The sequence below is a fragment of the Oncorhynchus tshawytscha genome, linkage group LG13 (assembly GCF_018296145.1).
Source record: "Oncorhynchus tshawytscha isolate Ot180627B linkage group LG13, Otsh_v2.0, whole genome shotgun sequence".
NCBI lineage: Eukaryota > Metazoa > Chordata > Actinopteri > Salmoniformes > Salmonidae > Oncorhynchus > Oncorhynchus tshawytscha.
In genome coordinates, this window is record NC_056441.1 from 84,773,334 (window position 1) to 84,796,151 (window position 22,818).

At 48.0% G+C, this 22,818-nt stretch overlaps 1 pseudogene; it reads left to right on the forward strand.

Moving 5' to 3' along the window:
* Positions 1-3,715: 3,715 nt before the first annotated feature.
* On the forward strand, positions 3,716-22,328 carry LOC112266198 (annotated as a pseudogene).
* The last annotated feature ends 490 nt before the right edge of the window (positions 22,329-22,818 follow it).

Sequence of the window (22,818 nt, forward strand, 5' to 3'; positions counted from 1 at the left end):
AAAGAAATAGAAAACATAGATTCTCCCACCCGAGTCACACCCTGACCTAACCAAACATAGAGAATAAATTAGGATCTCTAAGGTCAGGGTGTGACAGTACCACCCCCCCCAAAGGTGCGGACTCCGGCCTCAAACCTGAACCTATAGGGGAGGGTCCGGGTGGGCATCTACTCTCGGTGGGGGCTCCGGTGCGGGACGCAGACCCCGCTCCACTTTAGGCTCCCCCCACTTCGGTGCACCCTCCGGTGCAGGGATCGTCGCCGGGACCTCCAGACTGTAGAACATTGCCGGAGGCTCTGGACTGGAGACCGCCGCTGGAGGCTCGGGACTGCGGATCGCCGCTCAAGGCTCCGGACTACAGATTGCCGCTGGAGGCTCGGGACTGCAGACCGTCGCTGGAGGCTCCGGACTGCGGACCGTCGCTGGAGGCTCCGGACTGCGGACCGTTGCTGGTGACTCTGGGCTGCGGACCGTCGAAAGGAGGCTCCGGACTGCGGACCGCCGCTCAAGGCTCCGGACTGGGGACCGTCGCTGGAGGCTCCGGACTGTGGACCGATGCTGGAGACTCCGGACTGTGGACCGTCGCTGGAGGCTCCGGATTGGTGACCCTCGCTGAAGGCTCTGTACTGGGAACCCTCGCTGAAGGCACTGGACTGGGAAGCCTCGCTGAAGGCACTGGACTGGGAAACCTCGCTGAAGGCACTGGACTGGGAAGCCACGCTGGAAGCTCTGGACTGGGCACCCTCGCTGAAGGCTCTAGACTGGGCACCCTCGCTGAAGGCTCTAGACTGGGAACCTTCGCTGAAGGCTCTGGACTGGGAACCCTCGCTGGAAGCTCTGGACTGGGAACCCTCGCTGAAGGTTCTGGACTGGGAACCTTTGCTGAAGGCTCTGGACTGGGAACCCTCGCTGAAGGCTCTGGACTTGGAACCCTCGCTGAAGGCTCAGTGCCTTGGATCATCACTGGAGGCTCCGTGCCATGGATCATCACTGCAGGCTCCGGGCCATGGATCATCACTGGAGGCTTCGTGCCATGGATCATCACTGGAGGCTTCGGGCTGTGAAAGGGTGCCCGCCCTCGTCTCATGCCTCTCAGGGAAAGCCCTGGAGTGGGCCAGCGCCGTGTGGGTGGAAGGAGATGCGGTGCTGGACCACTTTAAGGAGTTCACCCGTCGTTTCCGGGCAGTCTTCGACCACACGCCCGATGGTAGAGAGGTGGGTGAACGTCGTTTCCACCTGCGGCAGGGGACGAGGAGTCACAGGAGTTCGCTTTGGACTTTACGACCCTGGACCTCGCCGGAGCGGGATGGAATGACAAGGCCCTGATCGACCACTATTGTTGCAGTTTGATCGAGGACGCCGTCGAGAGTTAGCCTGCAGGGACACCCTCACCTTTGACCAGCTGGTGGACCTGTCCATTCGGCTGCATAACCTGCTGGCTATCGCGACGTCCAGATCGGGGTCTGTCGGTTCCATCCCCGAGCACCACCGCTCCGATGCCCATGGATTTGGGAGGTGCTGCGCCCAGTGAGACCGGAGGAGGTTTCATCTCGTGCACCGTCTGTGGCCACTGAGGTCACGCTGCCGGTCGGTGCCGGGTTGGTTCCTCTGGGGGACGAGGCAGCAGGAAGGGCACTCTGGCGTCACCCCAGGTGACAAGGCACCATTCTCACCCAGAGCTCTCTGTTGCACACTTGTATTTGTTTCTTGCTTTTCCTGAGGTCTGCGCTCGTGTATTGACTACTGAGGCCTAAATCAGATAATGGTGAGGTACAGGTAACCGCTACCTTTTATCGCCGAAGCGTTTGAGTTAATGCACGGGACGTGCTTCTTCACCAAACTAGATCTCAGGAGTGCTTACAACCTGGTGCGTATCAGGGAGGGAGATGAGTGGAAGACGGCGTTCAGTACGACCTCAGGGGATTATGAGTACCTCGTCATGCCGTACGGGTTGATGAATGCTGCATCAGTCTTCCAAGCCTTTGAAGACAAGAATTTCACGGACCTGCACGGGCAGGGTGTAGTGGTGTATATTGATGACATTCTGATATACTCAGCTACACGCGCCGAGCATGTGTCCCTGGTGCGCAAGGTGCTTGGTCGACTGTTGGAGCTTGACCTGTACGCCAAGGCAGAGAAATGCCTGTTCTTCCAACAATCCGTCTCCTTACTAGGGTATCGCATTTCCACCTCTGGGGTGGAAATGGAGAGTGACCGCACCTCAGCCGCGCGGAATTGGCCGACTCCCACCATGATAAAGGACGTGCAGAGGTTTCTAGGGTCTGCCAATTACTACCGGAGGTTTACCCGGGGTGTTGGTCAGGTAGCGGCTTCCATTACCTCATTGCTGAAGGTGGGACTGGTTCGTTTGCAGTGGTTGGCTGAGGCGGACAGGGCTTTTGGTCACCTGAGGGCTCGGTTTACCTCGGCTCCCGTGCTGGCCCATCCGGATCCCTCTTTGGCATTCATAGTGGAGGTGGACGCGTCCGAGGCTGGGATAGGAGCCGTGCTCTCTCAGCGCTCGGGTACGCCACCAAAGCTACGCCCCTGTGTTTTCTTCCCGAGGAAGCTCAGCCCTGCGGAGCAAAACTATGACGTGGGGGACCGGGAGCTGTTGGCTGTCATCAGGGCTTTGAAGGCGTGGAGACATTGGCTTGACGGGGCCAAATACCCTTTCTCATCTGGACTGACCACCGAAATCTGGAGTACATCCAGGCGGTGAGGAGACTGAACCCTAGCCAGGCAAAGTGGGCCATGTTTTTCACCCTTTCCTACAGACCACGTTCCCATAACGTGAAGGCAGACACACTGTCCTGGCTGTATGACACAGAGGAGCGTTCCATGGATCCCACCCCCATACTCCCGGCCTCCTGCCTGGTGGCGCCGGTAGTGTGGGAGCTGGACGCAGACATTGAGCAGGTGCTATGTGCAGAGCCCACTCCCCTCCAGAGTCCCGCTGGGCGTCTGTACGTTCCGTCTGCTGTCCGTGACCGGCTGATCTATTGGGCCCACACTTCACCCTCCTCTGGTCATCCATGCATCGGTCGGATGGTGTCCTGTCTGAGTGGGAAGTACTTGTGGCCCACTTTGGCTAAGGACGTGAGGGTTCATGTTTCCTCCTGCTCGGTGTGCGCTCAGTGTAAGGCTCCTAGGCATCTGCCCAGAGGTAAGTTACACCCCTTACCCATTCCACAACGACCTTGGTCGCTCCTGTTGGTGGTCTTCCTTACCGATCTACCTCCCTCACGGGTTAACACCCCGATCCTGGTCATTGTGGACCGTTTTTCTAAGTCCTGCCGTCTCCTCCCGCTGCCCGGTTTCCCTACAGCCCTACAGACTGCCGAGGCCTTGTTTACACATTGCTTCCGGCACTATGGGGTGCCTGAGGACATAATGTCTGATTGGGGTCCCCAGTTCACTTCAAGGGTCTGGAGGGCATTCATGGAAGGTCTGGGGGCCTCGATCAGCCTTACCTCGGGTTTTCACCCTGAGAGTAACGGGCAGGTGAGGAGAGTTAACCAGGATGTGGGTAGGTTTCTGAGATCTTATTGCCAGGACCGGCTGGGGGAGTGGGCAGCGTTCGTGCCCTGTGCAGAGATGGCCCAGAACTCGCTCCGCTACTCCTCCACGAACCTCTCCCCCTTCCAGTGCATACTGGGGTATCAGCCGGTTCTTGCTCCTTGGCATCAGAGTCAGACCAAGACTCCTGCGGGGGATGACTGGTTCCGGCGTGCGGAGGAAACATGGGACGCCGCCCATGTTCACCTTCAGCATGCTGTGCTGCGCCAGAAAGCCTGCGCAGACCGTCACCACAGTGAGGCCCCAGAGGACCGTGTCTGGCTCTCGACCCCAAACCTGCCCCTCCGGCCTGCCCTGCCGGAAGCTGTGTCAGCGGTTTGTGTGGCCATTTAAAGTTCTGAGGAAACTGAACGAGTTGAGTTACAGGTTAGAGCTTCCCCCCGATTACCATATTAACCCCTCATATCATGTGTGTGCAGGAGGTTCCTCTGCCCCCTCTGGGCATCGAGGGGGCCCCGGCATACTCCGTTCGCTCCATAATGGAATTGAGGTGTCGGGAGAGGGGCCTTCAGTACTTTGTGGACTGTGAGGGGAATTGTCCGGAAGAGAGATGCTGGGTTCCGGTGGAGGATGTGTTGGACCCTTCAATGCTGCGGGAGTTCCACCGTCTCCATCCGGATCACCCTGCACCTCACACTCCGGGTCTTCCCCGAGGCCGGTGTTGGCGCGCTGCTAGAGCCGCGCGTCAAGGGGGTGGGGGTATTGTCACTACTTCTGCTGAAGTCGGTTCCTCTTCTTGTTCGGGCGGTGTTTGGCGGTCGACGTCACTGGTCTTCTAGCCATCGCCGATCCATTTTTAATTTTCCATTTGTTTTGTCTTGTTTTCCCACACACCTGGTTTTAATTCCCTCATTACGTGTTGTGTATTTAACCCTCTGTTCCCCCCATGTCTTTGTGCGGAATTGTTTATTGTAAGAGCTTGTGCACATGTTGACTGGTCCTCGACGGGTTGTGTACCCATGTCTTGTTACTCTTTATGCCATTGGTTTTGCTATTAAACTGCTTCGGCAATTACCTAGTTCTGCTCTCCTGTGTCGGACTTCCCTGCCACCGGTTACGCACCCCTTACAGTGTTTTACCAAATAGGGCTTTCTTCCGTATACCACCCCTTCCTTGTCACAACACAACTGATTGGCTCAAATGCATTAAGAATGAAAGAAATTCCACTAATTCACTTTTAATAAGGCACTCATGCCGCCAAACTTACTCTAGTAAAACTAACTATCCTACCGATCCTCGACTTCGGCGATGTCATCTACAAAATAGCTTCCAACACTCTACTCAGCAAACTGGATGCAGTTTATCACAGTGCCATCTGTTTTGTTACTAAAGCACCTTATACCACCCACCACTGCGACCTGTATGCTCTAGTCGGCTGGCCCTCGCTACATATTTGTCGCCAGACCCACTGGCTCCAGGTCATCTACAAGTCCATGCTAGGTAAAGCTCCGCCTTATCTCAGTTCACTGGTCACGATGGCAACACCCACCAGTAGCACGCGCTCCAGCAGGTGTATCTCACTGATCATCCCTAAAGCCAACACCTCATTTGGCCGCCTTTCGTTCCAGTTCTCTGCTGCCTGTGACTGGAACGAATTGCAAAAATCGCTGAAGTTGGAGACTTTTATCTCCCTCACCAACTTCAAACATCTGCTATCTGAGCAGCTAACCGATCGCTGCAGCTGTACATAGTCTATCGGTAAATAGCCCACCCAATTTTACCTACCTCATCCCCATACTGTTTATATTTATTTACTTTTCTGCTTTTTTGCACACCAATATCTCTACCTGTACATGACCATCTGATCATTTATCACTCCAGTGTTAATCTGCAAAATTATAATTATTCGCCTACCTCCTCATGCCTTTTGCACACAATGTATATAGACTCTCTTTTTTTCCTACTGTGTTATTGACTTGTTAATTGTTTACTCCATGTGTAACTCTGTGTTGTCTGTTCACACTGCTATGCTTTATCTTGGCCATGTTCGCAGTTGCAAATGAGAACTTGTTCTCAACTAGCCTACCTGGTTAAATAAAGGTGAAATAAAAAAATAAAAAATAAAAATAAACAACTGTTAATTGAAATGCATTCAAGGTGACTACCTCATGAAGCTGTTTGAGTGAATGCCAAGAGTGTGCAAAGTTGTCATCAAGGGAAAGAATCTCAAATATAAAATACATATTTTTTCCAATTTTCCTAGAAGTGGTTAGATTCTATGGATTCTTCAATTGAGCTGATTTCTGCCGTGCCTTTTCTTCTTTTTTTGCAGTGTATTTCTTTATTGTTTTAGTGATTCACCATAGTGAAGGTGTAAACTCTGATTTTCTAGGTCTTTATGTTTTTAAGTTAGGTAGGTATCTCCATTTCTTCTGACGAAGAGGAGTAGTATGAAGGTTCGGAGGACCAATGCGCAGTGTAGTAAGTGTTCATAGTTTTTTTAATGAATAACGAACACTGAACAAAACAATAAACGTGAAGTAATCAAAACCGAAACAGTCCCGTGTGCCACAAACACTAACACGGAAAAATAAACACCCACAACTCAAAAGTGAAGCCAGGTTACCTAAGTATGATTCTCAATCAGGGACAACGATTGACAGCTGCCTCTGATTGCGAACCATACCAGGCCAAACACAGAAAATCCCTAATTATAAAAAAAAGAACATTGACAACCCACCCATCTCACGCCCTGACCATACTAAAACAAAGACATAATAAAAACAAAGACATAATAAAATAACTAAGGTCAGAACGTGACAAGATCAAATATATTGTTTAGGTTTTCTACTGGTAAGTTTGCATCTTCACTATTTCAGTGCAACATTTTGTCCAGGAGGGATTTCATTTGTTGTTGCCTCTTTGGTTTTGGTAGGTTTCTACACTACTTTCCTTCCATCTACAGCATTTCTTAATATATTCAGTTCCTTGGGCTTTGATGCCTCATGATTGAGCATAGCTCTGTTCAAGTAGAGTGTGATCTGATAGGGGTGTCAGTGGACTGACTGTGAATGCTCTAAGATACACTGGGTTGAGGTCAGTGATAAAGTTGTCTACAGTGCTACTGCCAAGAGATGAGCTATAGGAGTCCCCTTAAAGCCTACCATTGACAATGTACTTACCCAGTGTCCAACAGAGCTGCAGGACTTTTTGTTGGCGTAGTTGTGTCTAGGGGGGCACATGTGTTAGGGAATACTGTCAACTCTGTCACGCCCTGACCTTAGAGATCCTTTTATGTCTCTATTTTGGGTTTGGTCAGGGCGTGAGTTGGGGTGGGCATTCTATGTTGTGGGTTCTATGTTTTATTCTCTGTGTGTTTGGCCGGGTGTGGTTCTCAATCAGAGGCAGCTGTCTATCGTTGTCTCTGATTGAGAACCATACTTAGGTAGCCTTTTCTTAGGTAGACTTAGGTAGACCATACTTAGGTAGACCATACTTAGGTAGACCACCAAGAATGGTGGTCCCAAGCTCCAGCGATGGGGTTTAGCCAGTTCTTTAAGGGTTTTACCGTGAGTAACGTCATCAGCAGGATTATTTTATGCTATCAACATACCTCCAGTCCTGGACTTCGGTTAGGTCTTGGATTTCCGCAATGAGAGTTCCGACAAAGACCTTATACCTGCAGGACTCCGACTTGAGCCAGGTCAATACAGTGGTCAAATCACTCCAGTAGATGACCCTTTGGATTGGCAAGGTGAGCTCGGCTCGCAAGGTAGAGGCCAACTGGGCTCTGGAAAGGGCGGCACAGAGTTCCAGCCTAGGCATTGACAACTGCTTCTTGGTTGCGACCCTGGACCTGGCCATGACAAAGGAGACATGGGTGTGGCCTGCCTTATCCTCCACTCTTAGATAGGAAACCGCCCCATAAGCTCACTCCGAAGCGTCACAGAACACATGCAGTTTGTTTGGAAAATTATGTTTAAATGACTGAACAAATAATTTTTAATGGAACTGTAACTAAGTAAACTTATACTCTGTTTTATTATATCTGATTAACAATATGAGTTCATAAGAAGGGATTGTGTGACACAGACAAGGAGTAATTAAAGTTAATGAACACCATTCCAACTAGGCAGAAACGAATGGGTTGTGGATTAAGTAAGCAGATAAGGTAGTTAACCTATGGTTGAGCCAGCTCTGGGATGTTTTAGATAAGACAGTGTGTGCATTCCTAGGTTTTCTGTTAATTAGAACTGTCAGCTAAGTGGTGATCGATAATGTTGAGGGGTCAAAAGTTAATTCAGTTGTGTTGTGTGTCCTGTGTATGTGCTAGGGGGGTCAGAATGAACTCAGAATGAACCTTTAAAGTTCCCTTTGACCCGGTCTGGAGGAGGGGATTCTGTTAAGCAATGAAATGATGTCATGTTATTGTATATAAACTGTTGCTTGTGGTAACGTGGCAGCGCGCTCCGAGAATAAATTCTGTTACCTATTATTGAAATGGCTGGTCTCCGTCTATTTTATGCAAACAAGAATCTTACAAATCTTGAAATATATTAAGGGAATTCAATTAATGAAAACACATTGGTATATTTAAATTACAGTAACAAGTTCCAGGCATGATCCCAGTTGGTCAGCACAGGGTGGTACATAACATCTTGGCATTTGGACTTCAGAGAGCTCCGATAATTCTGTTTCCCAACAGATCCATCATTCCACTAGGTCAGCCGGGTGGATCGGTTCATCCCAGTCCCTCTTGGTCTAGCACAGGTCCTGGACTAAGACTTTGGCCTGGGTTGTGTATGGCAGGATATACCCAAGGGGATTGTATTGACTGGCCAGGGTCCGATAGATGGTGAGCAGAGTGGGGGTTTCGGTACTCAGGGATGAGCGGTGCTTATACCCCAGGGTATCTGGTATGCAGCTCCACCTATAAGTCCTAGAGTGGGCCCTTCTGGGTTAGCACCAGACTGCGATAGCCATAGTTCACTGCTACTGGACCTGGCTTGTGGCAGGAGGTGCTGGATAACCTCCGCTCTGTTACTCGCCCACTGTCGGACCTCAAATCCCCCTTTGGACAGGAGATTCCAAACTTTATCAAGGAGTGCTTTCGCTTCAGCCGTGGATGGGATGCTCTGTAAGCAGTTATCCACATAGGAGGCATTTTCCTCTGAATCCCATACCTCTGGGTCACTGTATACGCTCTGCAGAGAGGAGTAGACAGTCATTCAGGCTTTGACCAGCAGCTTGGAATGAACAGTTGAAGACAAGTCGGTACTTCCCACCGTGTTGCTGGATAACATGGTGAGGGATATACCAGGATTCACGGAGTGTGCTTCCCACTTCATAGGCTGTCACTTTAATGACATAGCCTGCCTTCACAAGGTTATGAATCTCTAGGTTATGAACTTCTGCAAGCTCAGGATTCTTCACCAGGCGTCGCTCCGTTCCACGCTGTAGTGGGAGTACAGCCCATGTTGTGGTTGCCAGAGGAGGATGGTTGGGCACCCGTAGCAGTGGGTTCGCATACCTGTGAACGCCATCCATTTCAGTGGTGGTGGTGCTCTTCTCCAGGAGATCTAATGCATAGGAGTCATGTTTCGAGCGAGTGACCTCCTGTAGCTTCCAGTTGGAGAAGGTGTCCATCTTCCAGAGCATCTCAACATTCCGAAGGAGGTCTGTGGCTGCACAGGGGGATGGATCTGGATTGCTTCTGGTGAAGAGGACTTGCTGTGACTGTACAGCTTGGGTGGAGAGAAGTAGATGGGCTGGACCTTGCACAGCCCAACCCAAGGATGTATGGGCAGCAATGGGCCCTCCTTCTGGTCCAGCTCGTATAGGCTCAGTCGGGGTGACCAGATGTGGGTGGTCTGACCCAATCAGGATAAGTGGCGCTACTCTGGCCAGGTTAGGAAGAGGCAATCCTCGTAGATGAGGATATTGTTTCTGTAGAACACTTACCGGGCAGGAGTGCTCTGCGAGATTCAAGCCATCTGCCTTGAAGGCATTGGTGATGTTATAGGCCACGTCCCTGTTTCCTGAAGGTGAAATGCTAAAGGTCACAGTAGAGCCTTTCATTTGGGTAACATCATGTTGCACCATTCTGAGATTAAGGGTCTCGGGGGTCCCCTCCAGGTTAAACTGACGGGTGGCCACCGTGAGAAGGATTGTTCTTTCTGACCCATCATCTAGAACGGCGAATGTATCAATGCTTCTCCCTTCACTTTGCAGCATGACCTTGACTACCTTCAACATGACCCTTGGAGACCGGTTCTGCTGGTCGAGGTACAGCTCCTTTGCAGCTCCTACCATGAGCAAACTCTGCTCCTTCTGTGCTTGGGGAATTACATCATGCAACACGGTGAGATGGATTTCCTTACAGCGATTGCAGGATTTCCTCAATGTGCAGGTCTCCGCCTTATGGCTACGGGCACACTTGTAGCATCGCTTGCCTGAAGTGATCCAGGCCTTCAATTGAGGTAGAGTGAGCTTTTTTACCCTGGGGTATGAGCCAAGGAAGTGCCCCTTACTATTGCAATATGGGCAGTAAGGCTGGAATTTGATGTTCTTGCTCTTGAGAGGGTCTTCTTCCCGGGTTCCTCCCCGGCTTCACTATTTAAGTACATGGTAGTGGGATTTGGCCTTTTCTGTCCCTGCTGGCGTTCAAACTCCTTCCCTCCCCTGGTGGCTATGGCTGAGATTGTGGCCTGGTGAGCGATGCTCTCCGCCTTTGCCTTGACCTCCAACCATGCAGCCAGGTCTCTGAGAGTATAGGTCCTTTTCGAGCCCCCTTTCAGGATGCCCTTATTCAAACAATGTTCAATTCATCTGTCTCTGAAGTACCCTGGAAGTTTGCTAAGAAGCCTTGGTTCTTCATGTGCCTCCTCTGCCTCAATTGATTGGAGCATCGAGGTCAGGGATTGGACAGCCAGGGAGAACTCTTGGAAGGCAGCATGGTCTCCCATTTTAATTGGAGATGTGTTCCGGATGTTGTTTAGTTCATTCTGGAATAGCTGGCGTGGCTCAACATATCTCGCCTTCAGGGCCTGGAGAGCGGCAGTGTATGGTGTTGCGGAGTGCATAAAGGATTGGGCCAGCCTGTATGCACTGGGAAACCATAAATGATCCATTAGTACTTGGTATTTGTAGCGTTCTGACAGATGACTGTGAATACCCAGTAGGCTCTCCAATGCCATTTCCAAAAGGACAAATTCACTCTCCTTTCCGCTCTCAAAGTATGGCAGTTTTGGTCTGGGAATTCCATAGGCTGACGCTACTAGAAGTTTCATAATGTTGGCTCCCTCTTCTGGTTGCGTGAAGGATAAACCCGGGACTTCTGAAGAGCCCACTGTGGCCTCATTGGGTCGGTCCCCTACTGTCCCAGACCCTCCATTTGTGGCAGCCAGAATCGGGTGAGAGCCCTCCGACCTGATGTTTGAGGACTGGCCTGGCCCTGGACGAGAGGAACGATTTGCCGTGGTTAGTAATTGGTGGAAAGGCAAAGGAGTGATGCTTTGTCCAGATGGAGGAATGCTAACTTGTGTCACTGGTATAAAAGGTGTTGGCGGAGCAGCCTGTCTCCCATGCTCTGTGTTGGCTGTTGACCCCGGAGCCTCCGGGGACTGTGTGCCTTGCTGTACCAGAGGGGCAGATTGGGAAGGAAAGGCAGACAGGTCAGGTCCATGTGGAGGGGTGGTCAGGTCAAATCCCTGTTTGTTTCTCTCCAGGAAGGATGAGACCATCCGTGCCTCCTCCAATTCCCTTCTTGTTTGACGGTGCCATCGCTGCTGTGCCAGGTCCTTGGCAATGAATTCCCGTTCCTGTAGAGCTCTACAGGCCTGCACATCCAATTGATGACATCGTTCTTCAGCCTGTAGTTCCTCCTCAATCTGACCCTCAATTTCCTCCAAAGCTAATAGTTTCATCCTCTCTTGTAGGACAGCGGTCTGTGAATCGCTGAGGGCTAGTGAATGGTGGCTGCCATGGCCACTTCCAAAGGGGTATCCACTGGTCGAACTCCCACTCCGTCTAGAGTGCATCGACGATTTCCCATTAGTTAAGGGGTGAGCGGAGCCTCAGGAAGCTGGTGGACCTGTGCAGTGGGAGTTACCTCCTCCATAGGTTCTTCATGTAGACCACTTTCCTGCTCCAAAGCAGTTTCCGGTCCTTGGCTCAAAGGGGATGGTTGATGGCTGAAATGTACTGTTGATCCATCACCACTTTGAGCTCTGGTGGACTGGCCCTTTGATGTCGGAAACTCGACCACATAATCCTTAAGATAACCAGGTGCTTGCCTGGTTCTTCTGGTGCTGCTGGTGGTTGAGGATGAAGCCTTTGTTGCTTTAGGCTTAGCTCCTGGATATTTCCTTTGTTCCAAGACCTTTCCCTCAGCTGCTCTTTCCTCCACTCTTCTTCCTTCCAGTGGAGACAATTCTTCCCACTCCCCTCCATTTCCTTTTCACCTGTATTTGGTTCAGTCATCATCCGGTTCGAAGGACCATTGAAAAATTAGTGGAATCTGTGTGGGTAGCTGGACCGGTAGGATGACTGACAGTGAATGTGAACGTGTCAGGTGACAGAGGAATGGATGAGACTGAGGCAGGAATTCCTTTAACCATAAACTGGTATATTTACTGAGTAGTCTGTGCTGCATAACAAAGGGAAACAAATAACATGTATCTGATCAAAGTCATCGTCCCAAAGATCATATAACAATCATTCATGATTAACATAATTAGGGAAGTCAACAATCCAATTAATTAAGAAGTCAATTGTAATCATCCCTGAGTCATTTAGGCAAACAATGACGTCTCTCATTTCACCCTTTCCATTTTCTTCATGTGTACATGTAATCAATTTCATTACATATGAACCATATCGATTGCATAATTGTCCTATGAGGATCCGTAGGGCCGTGATCATTGACCATTCACATTACACAATATGTTTGAAGCATGCGCTCCAAGTCCCGCTCCGCGGTAATAATTATAAACAATAACTGAAGACTCTCCAGATCGAACAGATAGTTCAGATGAAAGGTAACAGAGTCGGTGGACTTACGTGGATTCATGGACGCACAGAACTTCTGGATCAGACAGAGTTAAAAACTTGTTATGGCAAGGAGTCCCCTAAAGGGAACACCCCCTCCCATTCAGCTGAAAAGGTGGCGGGAAATTCCAAAAATATTCTTTAGAAATATTTAACTTTCACACATTAACAAGTCCAATACAGCAAATGAAAGATAAACATCTTGTTAATCTACCCATCATGTCCGATTTTTAAAATGTTTTACAGCGAAAACACAACATATATTTATGTTAGATCACCACCAAATTCAAAAACACACACAGACATTTTTCACAGCCAAGGATAGAGTCACAAAAGCAGAAATATAGATAAAATGAATCACTGACCTTTGACACTCATAGAACATCATGTTATACATATATTGTGTGTTTTGTTCGATAATGTGTATATATATAAAAAATCTCAGTTTACATTGGCGCGTTACGTGCAGTAATGTTTTGTTTCCAAAACATCCGGTGATTTTGCAGAAATACTCACATTAAACATTGATAAAAGATGCAAGTGTTATTCACAGAATTAAAGATAAACGTATCCTCTATGCAACCGCTGTATCAGATTTCAAAAAAACTTTATGGAAAAGGAATAATCTGAGAACGGCGCTCAGTACCCAAAGAAATAGCCGCCATTTTGGCGTCAGCAGAAGCTACAAAAAACACTATAAATATTCCCTTACCTTTGAATATCTTAATCAGAAGGCAGTTCCAGGAATCCCAGTTCGACAATAAAAGACTGATTTGTTCCATAAAGTTCCATAAAGGCCATCATTTAGCCACTTGCTGCTAGCTTGTTCAGCCCAGCATTCAATCCTCAAAAAGCATGAGCAATTCCTCCAGACAAAAACTCAAAAAGTTCCGTTACAGGTCGTAGAAACAAGTCAAATGATGTATGCAATCAATATTTAGGATGTTTTAAACATTAATCACCAATAAGGTTCCAACCGGAGAATTTCATTGGAACGGAAGAAAACTCTCTCGTGACCTTGCGCATTGAGACCGAGACTTTCTGCCAGACCACCCACTCAAAGAGCTATTATGAGCCCCTCCTTCATAGTAGAATCATACAACCAGAATCTAAAGACAATGACATCTTGTGGAAGCCCTAGGAAGTGCATGCACATCCATATCTAAGCTGAACTTCAAATGGCACTGTTTTGAATATCGAGTTCTCACTTCCTGTTTGGATTTCTTCTCAGGTTTTTGTCTACCATATGAGTTCTGTTATACTCACATACATAATTCAAACAGTTTTAGAAACTTCTGAGTGTTTAATAATATGCATTCCCATCTAAGAAAGAGTAGGAGGCAGTTTACTCTGGGCACGCCTTTCATCCAAAAGTGAAAATGCTGCCCCCTAGCCCCAACAGGTTTAAAGAAGAGAAAGCAGCGAGATCAGGCAATGGCAATTTCCTCCTTTTATGGAGTTGAGAGCTGTCAGACATTTTCACCTGACCTAATTAAAGCACCCCTGGCCCAGTTGAGTAAGTGGCAATGAATTAAAGGATTATTCCACCAATTCCATGGGCCTTTTCTACACAGGTAGTCATAGACGTAACCCCTTCCTGCTGCCTGGGGTCCGGCTGGGCTACCGTATCCTGGACAGCTGTAGTCAGCACCCCTGGAGCCTGTGAGGGGCACCGTCCCTGGTGTCAGGGGGGGACATCAGATGTGAAACTACAGAGATTTACAACCTCAAATGTGATTTTAACCACTAACCTCAACCTCATGTTTCCCTAAAATTAAAATGTAATGAAATGTATTTGCCAAATAGCCAATAATATTGTGAAGACACTACACTAAATTAATATCAAATATTGTAGTTCATGTACTTGGTATCATGTGGTTCTGATTAAACATCCATGTTATGGGTATTCTGTCCTGTCCAGCACAGCCACCTAGTGACTGCCCTGTTCCTCTGGTCATTGGTAATGCATCATCCACTCAGACCATCATCCTGGCCAGGACCCTGGGGCTTCTCTCTGTGCCTGTGGTCAGTCTCTCTCCACACAACCAGAAAGTGCAATGGCTAGAAAAATTGCCATAATACTTTAATTCATCATATTTCAGATAGTCTAGTATTTACTGAGATATTATGAGGGTATTTGGTACTTCATAAAAAAATATTGTTTCGATTGTGTCCTTAGTCTCTCTCTCAACAACCAGGTTATATACTGAGTGGACAAAACTTTAGGATCACCTGCTCTTCCATGACATAGACTGACCCAGTGAATCCAAGTGAAAGCTAAGATTCCTTATTGATGTTACTTGTTAAATCCACTTCAATCAGTGTAGATGAAGGGGAGGAGACATGTTAAAGAAGGATTTCAAATATGTTTTTTAAGCCTTGAGAAAATTGAGACATGGATTGTGTATATTGGCCATTCAGAGGGTGAATGTGCAAGACAAAAGATTGTGAACGTGGTATGGTAGTAGGTGCCAGGCACACCGGTTTGTGTCAAGAACTGCAATGTCGTGTGTACCAAGAATGATTCACCACATCCAGCCAACTTGAAACAACTGTGGGAAGCATTGGAGTCAACATGGACCAGCATCCCTATGGAACGCTTTCGACACCTTGTAGAGTCCATGCCCCAACGAATTGAGGCTGTTTTGAGGGCAAATGGGGGTGCAACTCAAGGTGTTCTTAATGTTTTGTACACTCAGCTAGAAAGATTGTGATAATGCTTTAATGACTTATAATTCATCTGGTCTGGTATTTAGTGAGAAATGATTGATTCAATGGCGTTGTCCTCAGATCAGTTACCAGGCCAGCTGTGGCTGTCTCAGTGACAGACAGGAGTTCCCTAACTTCTTCAAATCAAATCCAAATCAAATCAAATTTTATTTGTCACATACACATGGTTAGCAGATGTTAAATGCTTGTGCTTCTAGTTCCGACAATGCAGTAATAACGAGCAAGTAATCTAACTAACAATTCCAAAAAAAACTACTGTCATACACAGTGTAAGGGGATAAAGAATATGTACATAAGGATATATGAATGAGTGATGGTACAGAGCAGCATAGGCAAGATACAGTAGATGATATCGAGTACAGTATATACATATGAGATAAGTATGTAAACCAAGTGGCATAGTTAAAGTGGCTAGTGATACATGTATTACATAAGGATGCAGTCGATGATATAGAGTACAGTATCAACGTATGCATATGAGATGAACAATGTAGGGTAAGTAACATTATATAAGGTAGCATTGTTTAATGTGGCTAGTGATATATTTACATCATTTCCCATCAATTCCCATGATTAAAGTGGCTGGAGTAGAGTCAGTGTCATTGACAGTGTGTTGGCAGTAGCCACTCAATGTTAGTGGTGGCTGTTTAACAGTCTGATGGCCTTGAGATAGAAGCTGTTTTTCAGTCTCTCGGTCCCAGCTTTGATGCACCTGTACTGACCTCGCCTTCTGGATGGCAGCGGGGTGAACAGGCAGTGGCTCGGGTGGTTGATGTCCTTGATGATCTTTATGGCCTTCCTGTAGCATCGGGTGGTGTAGGTGTCCTGGAGGGCAGGTAGTTTGCCCCCGGTGATGCGTTGTGCAGACCTCACTACCCTCTGGAGAGCCTTACGGTTGAGGGCGGTGCAGTTGCCATACCAGGCGGTGATACAGCCCGCCAGGATGCTCTCGATTGTGCATCTGTAGAAGTTTGTGAGTGCTTTTGGTGACAAGCCGAATTTCTTCAGCCTCCTGAGGTTGAAGAGGCGCTGCTGCGCCTTCCTCACGATGCTGTCTGTGTGAGTGGACCAATTCAGTTTGTCTGTGATGTGTATGCCGAGGAACTTAAAACTTGCTACCCTCTCCACTACTGTTCCATCGATGTGGATGGGGGTGTTCCCTCTGCTGTTTCCTGAAGTCCACAATCATCTCCTTAGTTTTGTTGACGTTGAGTGTGAGGTTATTTTCCTGACACCACACTCCGAGGGCCCTCACCTCCTCCCTGTAGGCCGTCTCGTCGTTGTTGGTAATCAAGCCTACCACTGTTGTGTCGTCCGCAAACTTGATGATTGAGTTGGAGGCGTGCATGGCCACGCAGTCGTGGGTGAACAGGGAGTACAGGAGAGGGCTCAGAACGCACCCTTGTGGGGCCCCAGTGTTGAGGATCAGCGGGGAGGAGATGTTGTTGCCTACCCTCACCACCTGGGGGCGGCCCGTCAGGAAGTCCAGTACCCAGTTGGACAGGGCGGGGTCGAGACCCAGGGTCTCGAGCTTGATGACGAGCTTGGAGGGTACTATGGTGTTGAATGCCGAGCTGTAGTCGATGAACAGCATTCTCACATAGGTATTCCTCTTGTCCAGATGGGTTAGGGCAGTGTGCAGTGTGGTTGAGATTGCATCGTCTGTGGACCTATTTGGGCGGTAAGCAAATTGGAGTGGGTCAAGGGTGTCAGGTAGGGTGGAGGTGATATGGTCCTTGACTAGTCTCTCAAAGCACTTCATGATGACGGATGTGAGTGCTACGGGGCGGTAGTCGTTTAGCTCAGTTACCTTAGCTTTCTTGGGAACAGGAACAATGGTGGCCCTCTTGAAGCATGTGGGAACAGCAGACTGGTATAGGGATTGATTGAATATGTCCGTAAACACACCGGCCAGCTGGTCTGCGCATGCTCTGAGGGCGCGGCTGGGGATGCCGTCTGGGCCTGCAGCCTTGCGAGGGTTAACACGTTTAAATGTCTTACTCACTTTGGCTGCAGTGAAGGAGAGACCGCATGTTTCCGTTGCAGGCCGTGTCAGTGGCACTGTATTGTCCTCAAAGCGGGCAAAAAGTTATTTAGTCTGCCTGGGAGCAAGACATCCTGGTCCATGACTGGGCTGGGTTTCTTCCTGTAGTCCGTGATTGACTGTAGACCCTGCCACATACCTCTTGTGTCTGAGCCGTTGAATTGAGATTCTACTTTGTCTCTGTACTGGCGCTTAGCTTGTTTGATAGCCTTGCGGAGGGAATAGCTGCACTGTTTGTATTCAGTCATGTTACCAGACACCTTGCCCTGATTAAAAGCAGTGGTTCGTGCCTTTAGTTTCACACGAATGCTGCCATCAATCCACGGTTTCTGATTAGGGAATGTTTTAATCGTTGCTATGGGAACGACATCTTCAACGCACGTTCTAATGAACTCGCACACCGTATCAGCGTATTCGTCAATGTTGTTGTCTGACGCAATACGAAACATCTCCCAGTCCACGTGATGGAAGCAGTCTTGGAGTGTGGAGTCAGCTTGGTCGGACCAGCGTTGGACAGACCTCAGCGTGGGAGCTTCTTGTTTTAGTTTCTGTCTGTAGGCAGGGATCAACAAAATGGAGTCGTGGTCAGCTTTTCCGAAAGGGGGGCGGGGCAGGGCCTTATATGCGTCGCGGAAGTTAGAGTAACAATGATCCAGGGTCTTTCCACCCCTGGTTGCACAATCGATATGCTGATAAAATTTAGGGAGTCTTGTTTTCAGATTAGCCTTGTTAAAATCCCCAGCTACAATGAATGCAGCCTCCGGATAAATCGTTTCCAGTTTGCAGAGAGTTAAATAAAGTTTGTTCAGAGCCATCGATGTGTCTGCTTGGGGGGATATATACGGCTGTGATTATAATCGAAGAGAATTCTCTTGGTAGATAATGCGGTCTACATTTGATTGTGAGGAATTCTAAATCAGGTGAACAGAAGGATTTGAGTTCCTGTATGTTTCTTTCATCACACCATGTCACGTTGGCCATAAGACATACGCCCCCGCCCGTCTTCTTACCAGAAAGATGTTTGTTTCTGTCGGCGCGATGCGTGGAGAAACCCGCTGGCTGCACCACTTCGGATTGCGTCTCTCCAGTTAGCCATGTTTCCGTGAAGCAAAGAACGTTACAGTCTCTGATGTCCCTCTGGAATGCTACCCTTGCTCGGATTTCATCAACCTTGTTGTCAAGAGACTGGACATTGGCAAGAAGAATGCTAGGGAGTGGTGCACGATGTGCCCGTCTCCGGAGTCTGACCAGAAGACCGCTTCGTTTCCCTCTTTTCTGAGTCGTTTTTTTTTTGGTCGCTGCATGTGATCCACTCGGTTACACTGGTTGTAAGGCAGAACACAGGATCCGCATCGCGAAAAACATATTCTTGGTCGTACTGATGGTGAGTTGACGCTGATCTTATATTCAGTAGTTCTTCTCGGCTGTATGTAAAGAAACCTAAGATGACCTGGGGTACTAGTGTAAGAAATAACACGTAAAAAAACAAAAAACTGCATAGTTTCCTAGGAACGCGAAGCGAGGCGGCCATCTCTGTCGGCGCCGGAAGTACAGTCTTCAGGACCATCCCCAGTGATGTCTACCAGGCCCTCACCATGGCCCAGCTCACCTGGCTCTTGGGATGGACCTGGGTCGGGGCTATTGCTGTAGACAATGACTACGGTTGACACACCCTGACCATAGTTTGCTTTGTATGTTTCTATGTTTTGGTTGGTCAGGGTGTGATCTGAGTGGGCATTCTATGTTGGATGTCTTGTTTGTCTATTTCTATGTCTGGCCTGATATGGTTCTCAATCAGAGGCAGGTGTTTGATTGGGAACCATATTTAGGTAACCTGGGTTACACTGTGTGGTTGTGGGTGATTGTTCCTGTCTCTGTGTTTTGCACCAGATAGGACTGTTTTTGGTTTCCCACGTTTATTGTTTTGTAGTGTTCGTGTTTATCTTTTTGTTATTAAACATGAATCAAAGTTACCACGCTGCATTTTGGTCCGCTTCTCCTTCAGATGAAGAAAACCGTTACAACGGTCGTCTGGCATACAGGTGTTTCCTTATTTTACTTTGAATTTTGTCTACGACTTTATAAATTCTTGCTCAGTTTACAGAAAAAGAAATGCAGAATTGAATTTACATCACAAAACAATTGTATAGAAAACTGTACTTTGTTTATTTACATTATATCTAATACTGGATACTTAAAAAAATATTTTCATCAACTTAGTATCAGTATTGTGACAATTTGATCCCCAGGTGTTTGAGGAGGAGATTCGGGGGACAGGGGTGTGCTTAGCGTTCTTTGAGACCCTCAACCGGGCAAACCTGGTGAGGGATGTGAAGCGAGCAGCAGACACGGTCCAGGCCTCGACAGCGCGGGTGATCCTGGTCTTCCTCTGGTACACTGACATGGGGGCGTTACTCCTGGAGCTGGGGAGGAAAAACGTGACAGACAGGCAGTTTCTGGCCAGTGAGGCATGGAGCACCAGCGGACAACTCCTACGAAACCCCGCCCTCTTTAACGTCGCTCAGGGTGTCGTGAGTGTGGCTATCCGCAGTGCACCTATTCCTGGCTTTGAGGCCTACCTTCGAAGTCTCAACCCCTCTCGTCGTCCCGGAGATGTCCTGTTGAAGGAACTCTGGGAAACGGTGTTTGGGTGTAGCCCTGGAGCAGCACATGGACACGGCACGTCTCTCTCCCCTTCCTCCTTATATCACTACCACATACCCCTCCCACCTCCAGTTCCCCTCGTCCACTCCTTTCCTCCTGCAGTGGGGCAGAGACTCTGGAGGGGATACAGAGCCCCTTCACAGACACCTCCCAGCTGAGAATAACCTATAACGTGTACCTGGCCACTTAACAAATGTCCACTTAACAGTCACTATGGGGATATGTTTTGAGTTATTACATCATATTAACAGTTTAATGGTCATGTTTGTCTCCACTCCAAGCTGTTGCAGCACCTGAACCAGGTGAACTTCACCACTCCACTTGGGGAGCCGTTCTACTTCCGGGGGGTGGACGTCCCTGCTGTGTACGACCTTGTGAACTGGCAGGCCACGCCCAGGGGTTGCTCAAACTTGTCACAATTGGCTGTGTAGACGGGTCCAATCTCCTCATCAACCAATCAGCCATCCAGTGGAACACAGGATCTAATACGGTAAGAAAGACTATTTTTAAAACATGAAGTGAATGGTTTTGTTCAATTGAAATGAATTACATGGCATGTACAGGTGCCTGTGTCAGTGTGCAGTGACAGCTGTCCCCCAGGCACCCGTGTAGCCAGGAAGAAGGGGGAGCCTGTTTGCTGCTTCGACTGCATCTCCTGTGCTGAGGGAGAGGTCAGCAACACCATAGTTCAGTGAACTGAATATCAGTATTGTGGGTGGTTATTCCCACAGTCTGTGTGTTAATGCTTACTTAAGACTTATTAGACTGAATAATTAATGATGCTTTTCTCCCAGGCTCTTTGCAATGTGACCAGTGTCCTCTGGAGTTCTGGTCCAACAGCCATCGGACCGCCTGGGTCCCTCGTCAGCTCGAGTTCCTCTCCTTCAATGACGTGATGAGCGTCACCCTGACCACTGTTGCCGTGTGCGGCACTGTGGCAACAGTGGCTGTGTTTGTGTTCTTTGTGTACCACTGCCACACCCCTCTGGTAAGATCTTTATTAAAGTGTTGAATGGGAACAAATTGAGAATTCTTATATGGTACCGTGTGTGTAGCCCTTCCAGGTGCGGGCTATCAACTCGGAGCTGAGCTTCCTGCTTCTCCTGCCACTCAAGCTCTGCTTCCTGTGTTCATTGGCCGTCCCTCTGTGTGGGCGTGTCGGATCCGCCAGGCAGCATTTGGGGTCATCTTCGTGCTCTGCCTCTCCTGCCTCCTGGTCAAGACCATCGTGGTTCTGGCTGCGTTCCGCTCAGCAAGGCCCGGTGCTGGGCAGCTGAGGTGTTTTGGACCCATTCAGCAGAGGGAGTGTCTTCCTCTTTACCAGTTGTTGGAATTTAATTCCTCTGTTTTAATTCCCAATTAAAATTAAACACTCTGTCAATTCATAAGGATTTGTAAGACCCTTATTTTATAGGAATGGACAGAGTCCCGGTCTTAAAGTCAAGTAACAGCCTTTATTCAAGAGTATTGAGTTCATACACATTTTACCACAGGTTATAAACTGAAAATGACATCAGCATTTTCTACATGTTCCGTCTCTTCTTGACACTGGTAGAAAGGCTCTATAGCTCTCAAGCCTTCCCTCCTCGCCTAGAGCCAAGGTCAGTCAGTGTAGATAAGCATTCTAGACAGTCTGGATTCATAGCTCATTCATTTGTACCAAGGAACAGACCGTCATTGTTCTAAATTCTTGACTACATTATCTTTTCAATACTGGGATCAAGAGAATGCATACATGTACAGTAGCATAATAGTATTCTGATTAGTACATCCTGATTGAAATGTATACATAATTAGTCATTATAGATAAAAATTCCCTTAACACCAGTGTTCAGGTGAGCGCTTTAACATTAAAATAACTTCAAAGTCACCTAACTGAATTAATCAGTCATTTACAAGATATTTAAATTGTGTTTGTAAATGCAGGTGATCATTTGTGCCGTGTGGCTGTCCATGAGCCCTCCCCTGCCTTACTGTGACCAAGGGGTCAAAGGTCATCCTGGAGTGTGAAGTGGGCTCTGTGGTTGGCTTCTCTCTGGTGCTGGGCTACATCGGCCTGCTGGCCTCCCTCTGTCTCCTCTTAGCCTTCATGGCCAGGAAACTCCCAGACAACTTCAACGAGGCCAAGCTCACCTTCAGCATGCTGATCTTCTGTGCTGTGTGGATTTCATTCGTCCCTGCCTACATCAGCTCTCCTGGGAAGTACGCAGACGCTGTGGAGATATTTGCCATCTTAGCATCCAGCTTTGGGTTACTGCTCTGCATCTTTGCTCCGAAGTGTTACATCATCCTCCTGAGACCAGAGAGACACACCAAGAAACACATGATGTCCAATTAGAAACCAGAAAGAAACACATGATGTCCAATTGTAAATCACCAACAAACACATGATGTCCAAATATAGTCTTCATTGTGTTTAGTTAACACCATCTCACTATTGTTTTGTATGGATAAACTTAACAAAGAATGACATGATACATTGTATAATACTTACCAGCAAGTTACATATTTAAAAGACAATACCAAAAGTTGACGGACACAAATGAACAGGACTTTTCTACCCTGCTGGTTGCGTATGTTTCTAATGATTCAAAAGTGACTCATGGTTCAGTCAACAGTGAATCAACACTTATAAAGTCTTCCTCTGAATCACAATATGACTATTCTTTCCCATCAATTTAATGACATCCATTTCTCCCCTGAATGTCAATTCTGAAAACAAATCAGTTCAATTAGATATGGTTAATGAAAAATTTTGTTTTCTCCTTTCACATTTTATAAGGTGTGTAATTCTCTCTTCCAACATGACACAG